This window comes from Pinus tabuliformis, chromosome 4_2 (genome assembly GCF_031772625.1).
Source record: "Pinus tabuliformis cultivar Carrire ecotype Pingquan chromosome 4_2, CPIR1, whole genome shotgun sequence".
NCBI classification, from domain to species: Eukaryota; Viridiplantae; Streptophyta; class Pinopsida; order Pinales; family Pinaceae; genus Pinus; species Pinus tabuliformis.
The window spans coordinates 1,015,537,542-1,015,551,271 of record NC_142304.1 but is presented as its reverse complement, the minus strand read 5'-3'; the positions used below and the strand labels follow the sequence as shown (position 1 = coordinate 1,015,551,271).

At 33.8% G+C, this 13,730-nt stretch overlaps 1 pseudogene; it reads left to right on the top strand.

The window, feature by feature from the left end:
* The first annotated feature begins 8,195 nt into the window (after positions 1-8,195).
* Positions 8,196-10,234, top strand: LOC149173070 (AP2/ERF and B3 domain-containing transcription factor RAV1 pseudogene; annotated as a pseudogene).
* Positions 10,235-13,730: the final 3,496 nt, after the last annotated feature.

Here is a 13,730-nt window from a genome sequence, read left to right as displayed (position 1 = left end):
ACTCCTCCTATAAAGGTGGAAGCGTACTAGAAGCCCTAAGGGGCTAAATTCCACTTCGACGAGTAAATCAAAGTAGATCAAGGTCTAAGCGGGGTTATGAAAGTGGTCAACCAACCCAGCAGACAGCTCTCGGCAAAACCCAAAAACAGATTTGAAAAAATCCCAGAAACCCTAAATATCGCAGGTACTGACTTGATTTCAGGCTGATCACACTTTTTGGGCTGAAAGGTGTGCTCTGGACCTCCAGGTCGCACTTTTGGGGAAGAAAAGTGTGATTTCTGCTCCTTGATTCCTGATCAGCAAGTCTCGGAAAAAATTGTCATCTCTGTCACAGTTGGTTCCAGTGACCTGCAAAAAAGACCAAAAAAGTTCCAGAAGTTAGAAATTTGACGAATCTAGGGTTAAAAAGCTAGTAAACAACATTAAGATACTAAAAAAAGAAGAAAACCTAAGCTAAAAACTGAAGGTCACCTAGGTTTTTGGATCAGAAGTAGAAAACCCAGAGGAGTTGCCAATTTTGTTGTAGTGTTTTCTTCTCAAAGGTGTACGGAAAGAAATCACCTAAGATTGTGGATGAAAAACATTCTCAACAATATAAATGGCTGCTAAACATTGTAGATCTACAACATATTATAGAAAGAAAACCTGCCAAAGTCCTGATCTATTCCACAATCATAGTTAAACAACAAAATGAAATAGTAATAAATACAGGAAACTCCAATAATCCAATGGAAACCAGATATACAAAGAATAGATTTTATTAAATAACACATGTGAAGGGAACAAATAATGTTGCCAATCCCCCTCTACTGTATGGGTTCTTGGCTATCCTCAAATGTCTTCAACTTTTTGATAGAGTCTCTCTCCTCTATAATGTGCAAACCCAACAAAATAAAATGTTTGAGCTCAACGGGAACTCAAATGGAAAAGAAAAATGGTGTGTGTTAATTATAATAATCAGAGTTACAACAATGAGTGCAACAATGAAAATAATCACAAGTGAATAATGAATGGAAAACCCTTCTATGTATAACAAAATATTGAGTTATCTTCGAATAATGAGCAATAATAAAATATTATTAACCCCTTTCTTGAAATAACCACTTGGAATATTTTATTATATTTGGTTAGGAGGGAAAAAATATTTAAATTTTTATTCAGAAATAATAAATAAATAAATGATATATTTATCATCTCAAGAAATATGGTTAAGGAATAATAAACAAATAATGATTTATTTAATTATTCATGAGGGATTTAGTCAAACTTGACAAGGAATAATAATTAATTAATATTCCTAGAGAAAAATAAGATAATTAATAATTTATCTGTTTATTTTTCATAACTGGGTCAAATATGACAAAGAATATTAATTAATCAATGGTTTAATTAATTATTCCTAGAATAAAATTAAATAAATAGTGATTTATTTAATTATTCTTCACGGATTTAATTATAAATTACTTAACAAATGTGCTTTATTAAGTAATTTCTCACAGTGAAGCAATTTTACTATGGTAAAATTGGCCTTACATGATGTACATCGATCCATCTAGTAAATTAGGCTAGATGATCAATTTTTTGGTGATAACACAAAGAGACCTCAGTTGACCACATACCACCTTCAGGATTGACATAACAAATCATTGGTAAATTGGGATTACCTGCAACAATGATTTAGTGAGAACCAAATGGCCAACAAAGTTTAAATCATGAAAATACCATTTCGAAACCTCATAATGAATTTTTTTAAGAATAGCCTATCAAAAAGAGAAACACAGCGGGTGAAGGGCTAAAGGGACCCCCACATATTTAGAAGGAAGATGGGCTCTATGAAACTGTAAAACACGCATGAGATGACATTGGACAGACTCGACTTACAATTGAAAAAGAAGATACTTGTTTTATCCTTGACATTAATTTGGGTTCCAAAAGCTCCCATAAATGTCTACAAGAAAGATTTGATGCCATTAACCTCCATAAGGGACAGAAGCCCAATTAAACAAAAATCATCAACAAATTGTTGATGAGTGATTGGAAGATAGACCCCAAAAATCCTTAAGCCCTTAATATGCCCATGAGATATGGAAAGAGTAATAAATTGTCAAAGACCCTCCATAGAAATGATAAATATAAAAGGGGACAAAGGATCACCCTAACGCAAGACAAAAGAGGAGTAAAAAGGAGTAGAGGGGGAACCATTGATTAAAATGGTGAAAAAGGGAGAGGAGATTAATGAATAAATCCATGAAATCCACTGCCAAGAAAAGCCAAAGGCATCCAAAACTCGTGTAAGGTAATCCTAGCTAATGTGGTCAGAAGCTTTGGATCTATTTAGTTTTATCATCATACCTAGATTTTTATATTGTTTAAATGAGTGAATAATCTCTTGTACTGCTATAATCCCATCTGAAATCTGTCTACCTTCAACAAAAACCATCTGCTCCAGAGATATTAAAAGAGACAAGAGGGGCTTGAGACGATTAAATGCCATTGTAGAGATCACCTTATCAATAACATTACAGAGAACAATAGGACGAAAGCCACTAGGATCTTCAAATTGACCTACTTTGGGGACTAAAGCGAAGAAAGTTGCATTAAGCCTAGACCACAACACCTATGTTTGACAGGATTCCTCCACCACCACATGGATCTCCTCCCCATAAAAGACCAACAAGCTTGAAAATGGTCATATGTAAAACCATCAGGACCTAGATATTTTTTTTGTGGAAAACCCATGACTACAACTTCAACCTCTTGAAAGGAAATAGGCTGCATCAAAGCCTCATTTTGTTCCTGACTAATAACCTTGGGGATACTCTACAAGATCTTATTAATCTCAAGTTTCCTATTAAAATATTTCTCCGATAGAATACCCTTATAAAAATCAATTAATTTAGTTTCTATCTCATCATGCAGGAGTTTATGCATCCCATCCAGCCCTTGAAGAGATGAAATTTGATTTGCATGTCGACGTTGAAGGATAGATTTATGGAAAAATCTTGTATTTCATTTTCCCTCCCTCAACCACTGAACACGAGACTTTTGTCACCACATGGTTTCCTCTTGTTTCCTATGTAACTCTAATTGGTGTAGAGTAGAGCCTTCCAATAGGATTAACTCATCATATCACCCTTCCAATATCATATGTTGTTGAATATCAGACATCTGAGCTTCCAATTTATACTTAGCTTAAAAAATGTTCCCAAATTCCTCTCAATTCCACAACTTAATTTTCACCTTCAATGCCTTAAGTTTCAAGTGGAAGGAATGCATTTTATTCTTCCGAGACACAGAGATTTCATTCGACCAAGTCTTATCTTTTTCCACAAAATTAGGAGCATCCAACCAAAATTTTTCAAACCTAAAAGGTTGATTGTGAGGAGCCTATTCAAGGACAATTTCTAGTCGTATAGGCCAATGGTTAGAGCCCATTAAAGGAAAAATGGTTGCTTCAAGAAAATATCTTTATCCAACACCAATTCAGAAACACAGAAACGATAAAGGCTAATGATGACCTCCTCGATGATTATTCTATGTAAATGTCCCATTAATAGTAGGAATATCTACCAGACACAATCACTCAATAAAGACATAAAAAAAGGTAGATTCATGGTCTAATTTAGGGACCCCCCTTCTTTTCTGTGAAATGGAACGAAAGAGATTAAAATCTCCACCCAAAATCCACAAAAAACTCCCAATCAACTAATGACGAAACTTAATATTCTCCAAAAGTTTTATTTTCTCTCCTAAGATGGAGGGGCCATAAACCATTGTAAGAGCCACTACCTCGTTGAATCCAATATAGCGGAAATTCCCTGATAACATTCATGGACTCACAATCCAATCCTGAAAGAGAATCACCACATAATTCCACAAAATTACAAGGTCGCCTGCGCTACCATGGGCCTCCAAAGCCATAAGATAAAACCCTTTCCAACAGAGAGGGAAAATGATAGAAAAATTATTCCATGAGAGTTTGGTTTCTTGAAGAATAACCACCGATAGATTCTCCTTCTGTATCTGATCTCTAAGATAATATTGCTTCCCTTTACTATTAAGACCACAGATGTTCCAAGAAAGAATCTTCATGAGGACAACTTTTGAGAAGAAGTAAAAAAGCTCTAAGATAACAGTTACCTAGCTATAATTGATTAATTATTTCCCAATATCATTCAAGAGATATTTAGATGATTTATTCCCCTTTTACTTGAAGTCCTTAGCTACATATTTCAACAACAAGTCCTTCCATTTCTCTTTAATGTCTTGCACAGTAGGAATGACATGAGGATCAATAGATAACTATCGTTTCTTTGTTTTCCAGTCTAAATAAGGCTTCACATAGATTTCTCGTTATTCCTTGTTAAACTCCGCTAGATCTTGGGCTTCCCAATTGTTTATAAGCTCCACAAGGGATTTTTCCTCCTTAGAAAGTGAATTAGAATTAGCCTTCAAAAGGGGTAGAACCTCGTTAATGCCAGGTATATCTAAAAAATTCTCAAAACTGCCTTCATGAATTTCACCTTACAAAGATTTTTGCGTCTGAGATTGTTTCTCCAAACTAGCTTCTAGAGGGTGTTCAGACACAAGAACATCATTTTTCGGGCATTGACTCGCATCTTCTTCCATGCCATCCAAAACCACAAATGTATTGTTGTCCTCCAACTTTGCAGTCAACTAAGAAGGTTAACCTCAAGAGTCCCTGCGACGCGAAGTAACCTTTGTAAAACCCTCATATGAAAAAGGACCTAAGTTCGCCTTCTCCTTCTATTTAATTGGGAAGTCACGAAATAAATGGTCGTGTTCATGACAATATCTATAACGAAATGGAACATGTTTAAAGTCAAGAGTTTGAATCCAGATTTGGCCTTGGTAATCAAGGTCAATCGATTCCAACAGTGGTTGGGATACATTCAGATATACACATAAGCTAGCATAAGACATATTATGACCCTTCTTAGTTACTACTGAAACCTTATAAAAAATACACAAAACGTTTCCAATACCTTCCAAAATCTCGGGAATCCAAAAAACAACAGAAAGGGAATAGATTCTCACCCAAACCAGAGCCACTAATAACTCTTCTTTGTTTGAATTAAAACACTCCTCCCAGTGACGCATATACAAACCCGCATTGTTAAAGAAATAAGGACCCCCATCGAAAATATGCTTCTTATCTTCTGAATCAGCAAAAAATATAGAAAAAAAAACCCTTAGGGGCAAGTTACAGGTCGACCTCACCTCGTCGTCGCCATTTTTGTTGGATCCACCTTTCCAATTCTTTTTTAGTAGGTCAATGACCAACACATTTATAGATGAAGGCATGATCCTTCATCCACCATCGATGTTCATCCAAACATTTAGGAGAAATAACGAATTTGGGATTTTGTAGAGCGTTTGGAATGCATTTAGCTTTTAACCAAGCTTGTCACTGTGCACCCATGATTGGAATGTCATATTGAGAACCACTTCCACTCGATTGGTTACCAAACGATCGTGATAATTTAGATTTACTAGTGACCACAACATTCCGAAAAGAGGGGGCTCACACCAAATAGGATCCTATCCCCCAACTTTCTTTAATCAACCTAAGTTCATCAAAATTGAAGAGTTTTCTTTATTTTGAATTTTAAAAAAAATATGTTTTTCTGTTTAATTATATTGATAAATGAAATTTATTTTGCAATAAGTTTTCCAAAATCTCTATTTAAAACAAGAAATTATAAATAATTTGAATTAATAAATTGAGAATATTTTAAGTAATATATCTATTTTAATGGATTAAATCGTGAAGGATTTCTAAATCATTTTTCAGTTTCCAACTTTCACTTCGTCTTAAATTTACAAACTCTCAACGTTACAAAATGACACATATATTTTTAATTATTATCTATATATATAACAATTTTAAAATTTATGGGAAAGGATTTAATTCAGTGTATATTTTTAATTATTATCTATATATATAACAATTCTAAAATTTATGGGATATTTTTAATTATTATCTATATATATAACAATTTTAAAATTTATGGGAAAGGATTTAATTCAGTGTTGATGTATGACGTGTTGAGTTTGTGAACACATCCCCACATCCTTGGGGACGGCCAGATACTCTGTAAAACAATTTTCAACGTTCCCTAATTTATAGAAAATGGAGGGAAATATTTAAAATTAGGCGATGTCACATATCAGTGAGCGTTCGACCTCAAAAACTGAGCTGAGCAGGTATGCCACACTTTTCCTTTTAAAAAACATTAAAATAAAATTTAAAAAACTCATATCTAATATTAGAATAGTCTAACATTACTTTCGTTAAACATATTTTCATTTAATTATACTTTCCATGAATATATTTTCCATTACTTTCATTTAACTATATTTTCCTTGAATATATCTTCCATTTGTCTGTTTCTACTTTTATATATTGCGAATCTTTTAATATTTTTATAATTTTAGAAATGGTTATTTTGTCCGTTATTCAGAATCTTTATGCTTTAAACTCCGTAAACAAGGTTATAAATTATAACAAAAATGGTAAGAACCAACGTATGAAATGAGAAGGAGGACCACTACCAAATTAATGGCTTAATATAAAGTAGTCTGGATAGCTATAAATGAGATATGGTTAACAATTTTACGTAATTCAAACTTATTATAATAATAATTAAGTTTATTTCAGGAAACTAATTATAAAAAAATATATCATTTTTAATAATTAAAGTTATTTAAGGAAACTAAAATTGATGACTTAATTTTGTATTTTGTATTTTTATGTTTTTTAATTTGTTTTGGGTTATTTTTTTTTATAACCGGATAGAATTAGGTAGAATTGTATAGTGGTGTAACTATATAAATTATGTCATAATAAATATCAAAATACTTACTTCAATATATATTTATTAAAATTAAAAATTTATAAAAATTCACTAAATTATAACTTTATTTTAAATTATTATTATTAATTATAAAAATAATTAATATATAAGTCAAACATATATATGTTTAAAAATATAGAACAAAATTTTTAAGAGATTTTTAATTTGTAAACAAGTTTTTCTACAATACTATGGGATAATACAATGGTTTATGAATACCACATATTCAAAAAACCATAACTCACTCATTTCATATAATAGTGTCTTTGGTTTATGAATACCACATATTCAAAAAACCATAACTCACTCATTTCATATAATAGTGTCTTTATATGACTTTTTTTTTAATTAATCAATTTAGTTAAAAATACAAAAATGACAGCTACTTTTGAAATAAATATTAATCTTTGATTGATATATACTATTTAGAATTTTTTAAAATATTTGGTAGAATTTGAATCCCTATTATACATTTAATAAATATTAATAATAAAATTAGAATTATAAAAAGTTATTTTAAAATAAACAGGTTTATGGGATTAATTTGTTTAATTTCCAAAAAAGGAAATTTAACTATATATTCCCAAACAAGCTAACAAACTTATCCAAAATATTAATAATAAAATTAAAATTATAAAGTGATTTTAAAATAAACAGGTTTATTGGATTAATTTGTTTAATTTCCAAAAAAGGAAATTTAATTATATATTCCCAAACAAGCTAACAAACTCATCCAAAATTACATCCTTAGGTTAAAAAAATAAAAATAAAAAATATTAAAGATTCCATATTTTTATTGCAACTTCCTTAAACGTCCGCCATTTCCGAGTAGAGGAAACAGACAAAACCGCTGAATCACGCCCATATTTTTCTTGCAACTTCCTTAAACGTCCGCCATTTCCGAGTAGAGGAAACAGACAAAACCGCTGAATCATTGCACTGGCGTGTACTAAGTGTCCAAAGGCAGCATGTCAGTTCTGCGGAGCGCACTGAGATGCCGCGTGATTCGAAGCGGGCAAAGACCGGATTTTAATTGAATTGTTGACTTCGTTATAGACGCGGAGCCTCGCGTGACGCAGACATCTATGCTCTATATTTTATTGAATCGTTGAAATATTTAAAGCAGATGAGACATTACGGTGTTTAGAGATGATTGGCTGGCTGCCAGAGTTGACCCGAAAGCATTTCAATCCGATTGATACATCCAAGCAAACGAAAAAATAATATTACGCCGGACCTGCAGAGAAGCCAGGTCTTTATATAAAGAACCCAAGTGTGTTTTTTTAATTATTCGCAACCGGCCGGTTTAGCCATTTCTGCTTTTGTTCATTCCCTAGTATCCATCGAGTAGTGCTGAATTTTGTTAGAGTTTTGGTGGCGCTGGATCTCAAGGGGCGAGAATATGCGAGGCACTGTTGTGGATGTGCCCATCTTGGTGGCTCCTTATGAATTATTACTCAAGGTTAGTCAATGCGATATACTCACTGTATATATTTCGGCCGAGTGGTTGGGACTTGTGGGTGATGGTTCTTGGTTGTATTGAGTAAAGGTTATGGTGTATATATATTGGGTTGGACGGGATCTGGGATTTAAGAGTGATTGTTTACTGGATTAGTGGCACAGCAGTGTATTAAATGTGTGTCCCTCTTTAGATTCTGGGATCGCCATTTTCTGTGTATGTGTTGTAGGCGATGGGGAATGGCAATTGCACTACTACTCCTGATGTGGCTCTGACCTTGGGCCGCTGCATGTTTATAGCAGAGGCCAATAGCTCCAGTAATTCAAGCGAGCCGAATAATTATTTTTCTGCGTTCAAGAGGATGGGATCTGATTCGACGAGATTAGACAAGCTAGAGAGCGAAAGTGTGACCGAGGAGGATTCGAACTCGTCACCTGCGGCTGCTGGAAAGTCGGTTACTTGTTCTTCGTTAGTTTGTCGGCCGGAGGTGGAACAAATCGGTAGCGGAATCAGCGCCGTCTCCTCCGAGATAATCCACAGTTTTGCGCCTTCGGCGAAGGGAAATCAGGAGAAGTTGTGGAAGAAGCTGCCGTCTTCCCAATACAAAGGCGTCGTCCCGCAGCCCAACGGGCGCTGGGGCGCGCAGATATACGAGAAACATCAGCGCTTATGGCTGGGGACATTCAACCGAGAAGAAGACGCCGCCAGGGCCTACGACAAGGCCGCCGTCAAGTTCCGCGGCATTGACGCCGTGACGAACTTCAACTTGCTCGAAATCCACCCGGAGTCCGCCTTTCTCCGCGGTCACTCCATGGACGAGAACGTGGGCATGCTCAGAAAAAACGCCTACGACGAAGAGTTTCAGAATAACGACACGACGTGCTCTTCTGCGGCCTTTTCCGACATCGCATGCTCGACACCGACAGAAACCCGCGAGCACCTCTTCGACAAGGCTATGACGCCCAGCGATGTCGGGAAGCTGAACCGTCTCGTTATCCCAAAGCACTACGCCGAGAAATACTTTCCACTGGACGAGGCGTCGGGCGGGGACAGGGGGAAAGGGTTCCTGCTAAATTTCGAGGACAACAACCATAAAACATGGCGGTTCCGCTATTCTTACTGGAACAGCAGCCAGAGCTACGTGTTCACCAAGGGCTGGAGCCACTACGTCAAAGAAAAACGCCTTCAAGCCGGCGACATTGTTTCCTTCGAGCGGGGTTCCCGGTCCCAACGCCTTTTCATCACCTTCCGCCGCCGGCCTTTTTATCTCATGTCTTCCGCTGGCCCACCGCCGCCGCCTAAACACTTTCCGCATTTCGTAAACCCCTTCGCCGTGAATGGGTATCCCCAACTCTTTTACAGATGGCCGCCGTCAGGCATCGACCCCATCGCCCGTTATTCGATTCCTTCTGTCGCCAGACCCAATTGTCTCGACTTCTTGTCGACGCTCAAGTCTGTGTCAGATGACGGGAAACCATCCTCCCTAGAAATCACAGACATCCAAAGGCCGTCTCCGTCAAGCAACAGCACTTCTTATTCGTCTTCAGTCCGGCTGTTTGGAGTAAATCTGCAGCGGACGCCGTTAAATCTTTGCGCGGGGATAGCGGTCGAAGAAGGAATTGACCAGTGAGCACGCAAAGAGGCGAAAACCGGCAGCGGCGTTGCCGGAGACGTTGCCGATTAGTGAAGACGGTTTGTCCGGGACGGCCTGTTATACATTGTTGGTGGTGAGAAGAAAGGTTGTAAAACGATTCAAATTTATTTTGACAGATTGTATATACAATTCTTTAACATCTTTCATGGTGGGGGAAGAATGTAACAGCTTTTTCTGGGTTCGGAAAATTCAGAATTCTTTTAACTGAATAATTGTATGTTTGTTGGTTCAGCAACCCTAATTCTGACGCTGGCCCAGTTGATATCGTTAGGTCTGATTTCTATGGAAGGATCAAATTTGAAAAGTATGAAGTGTTATGTTAATTTAAAGGGTATTTTAATTGTTGTAGATTGATAGGTTTTTTAAATGCTTTGCATTCACATGATCCACCTTTCGAATCAACTAACTAATCACAACGATAAAAGGATGTGAAAACTAATCTCACAGCACATTAAGATAAATAGGTAAAAGAACGAGTGAAAAAGTAAAAGGCCACTAATAAACCCTAAAATGAGAAAGGAAAGATTAAAATTAAATTAATATAATAATGATATGTGTAATAACTTTAAATATTTATGTGAACATTTGATATAATAGTGTGCTTAATTGAATTTGATTGTGTTTAAATTGTATGTTTATAATGTTTTATATTTAAATTGTAAAATTTGATATATGTGTTGAAGGTTAGTTTTTAGTAGCGAATCTTGAGCAATGATGCATATTTGCTATTTATTCATGAAGATTGTATGATTTTTTCCTACCTCGTCCTTAGGATGAACCACATGAGTTGGTTAGAAATGTTGGCCAAATCCTAATGATGTATCCGGAAGGCATTTCTCTACTATATAGATCACAAAAGTCTAAGATCTAACAAAGTTGAAATAATGATATGTAATTTAATAATGATAAATGTAAGATATTTATATGAACAATTTATTTTATTAATGGGATTAATTGTGTATGATTAAATGATTTGTTTAAATGTTATGATTATAATGTTTTATATTTAAAATGATAAATTTTAATGTGTGATAATGTGAGAACAATTTTATCATATAATATATGTGGAAAAAATAGGGTTATGTCAAAATAAGTATTATTAGGGTGAGGAGTAAGATATAATTGAATTAGATATATCATTAAACTGAGGGATAAGATGTAAAATTTAAAGTGGTATATAATTATTAAGGAGTTTTATAAAAATCTTAATTCATAAGTGTTCAAGGGGAGGTTTGGGAGGGATAGGAGAAGAATGATTTGGAAATTAATGTGGGAATCCAATTTTTATTAATGAGGTTATTAGGATGTTTATTAATTTCTATAACTTCTCTTTTGTCAAAATAGTGGTCAATTTTAGCAAGGATGCGGGTATTGGATACATATTTGGTGCTTGGTTTTGTTAGAATGTTCAACTAAAGTAGAAGATTTGGAGTGATTATGTTTTATGTCAGTGGATTATTCTTGGATTATTGATCGACTTGTTTCCCCCACATATGTTTTACCACAAGAGAAAGGTATTAGATAAACCCCTTTTTGGCACTTAGGATCAAGTGGATCTTTTACATATTTTAGGTAACTGTAGATGGTGTTCATGGGTTTGAAGGTGGCCCTAATGTTATTCTTTCTAAGGATATAGGCGATTTTATCTATAGTTCTTGAAATATATGGCATGTTAACTTTACCAACAATATTATCCATGCTTTTGTTATTTTTTTTCAGGTTCTTTGTTGGCATTATAAAAAGCCTTAATGGCTTGATGTTTTTTTTGTATATATCCATTCTTTAATAACACATTTCCATTTCTAAGTGTTCTTCATCGGATATTCTTATAGCTCTCGTTGTTAAGGTGTTAAGAAATCTGAGTTTCTGAGTAGGATGATGGTGGGAGGTGGCATGAAGATATTGCTCAGTATATGTTTTTTTTCGGTATACTTGTTGTGATAGGGATCCATCAGGATTACGGGTGATGAGTATGTCCAGAAAAGGGAGGCTAGCCTCAACTTCAACTTCCATGGTGAATTTTATAGAACTAGATAGACTGTTGAGGTGTTGTTTGAAGATTTCTAACTTATCACACCCATGAGGCCATATGATAAAGGTATCATCAACAATTCTTTTCCACAATTTAGGTTTTAGGGGGGGAGGAATCTAAGAATTTGGTTTCAACGCCTTCCATGAATAAATTGGCAATGATGGGGGATAGAGGGGATTCCATAGCCACACCACATGTATGTTTGTAAATATCACCCATGAAACTGAAGAATGTGGATTTAAGGCATATTTCAACAAGATTAGATGTGTTAGGGTCTGTTACCTTTTGAACCAGATTAATAGCTTCTTCAATAGGGATGTTGTATAAAGTGAAGTGACATCAAAACTAACTAGTATGTCATTTGATCAAGATGGTTTTGATTTCATTGATAAAATGAGTGGAATCTTTGACAAAGGAATCTGTGTTACCAACAAAGGGTTTCGATTTTTTGGTAAGATGCTTAGCAAGATAATATGTGGGTTCGCCAATGGTGTTCACTATGGGTCTAAGAGGGATGTCGTCTTTGTGGATTTTTGGAGCACCATAGATCCTGGGAGTATAAGGGTTACTATCCATGAGGTTCTTAGAGTTTTTGGTTAAAATTTGATTTAAGGAAATAATTTTTGGTTAATTTTTTTTTTTGGGTCAAGTTATGATGTTAAATGTATTTTTTCATTATATGTGCATTTTATTTAGTCATTTGAAAAATGTTGAAATGCTTGAATTCAAAAGAAATCACAACTCAAACTTGTGATTCCAACAAATAGTGTCTCATTTTAGACAAATTCAATTTGAATTGAATTGAGGAGAGTTCACAACTCAAACTCATGATTTCAACAAATCCTTGTGAGTAAATGGACTAGATATTATGTTACTTAATTGAAAATGGGATTGATGTATTTTTTGCTCTAAATATTAAATAATTTGTAAACGATATTTTGTTTTCTATTTAAAAATGAGATTAATGAAAATTTTATGCTAAATATTACATTTTTATTATTTCTTTAATGTGATTTGGTGTAATTAAATGCACATTAAAAATAATTATATTTTCAATGCCTAGTTTAATTAATAGATGAAATGGTTTTTTCAATTATTTTTTTTGTAAATTTGTACAAAATCATATACAAATATTTCAAAATCATAAGTTTAAATTGTTTAATTTTCATATGTGAGTGTTTTTCAAAGTGTTTAATCTATTTATGCATTAAAAAGTGTATTTTAAATAACAAGAAATCACAATTTTGTTAGGAATTATATTGTCACATTCTAACAAAAAAATATTTCATCTATTAGTTAGAATCCACTAATTTTTTATATTGAAAATAATGTTATAATTTGTTTTCCAAGTATTAAATTTTATGTTTAAGTGTGTTTTTTTTTAAATTTTAAATTTTTTAAATTTAAAATTATTTTTACAAAATATTTTCAATGCCATTTTTTAAATTTATTTTGAATATATATATATATATATATATATATATATATATATATATATATATATATATATATATATATATATATATATATATATATATATATATATATATATATATATGATGATGATGATGATGATGATGATGATGATGATGATGATGGTTAACGTCCGCTAAGACCAAACATTCATCTATCGGACCTAAAGAAACAAATTATTTATTTTGATTTAAGATTTTATTCCTATGCTCAAAAAGCTTGGAGAGAAGCCTC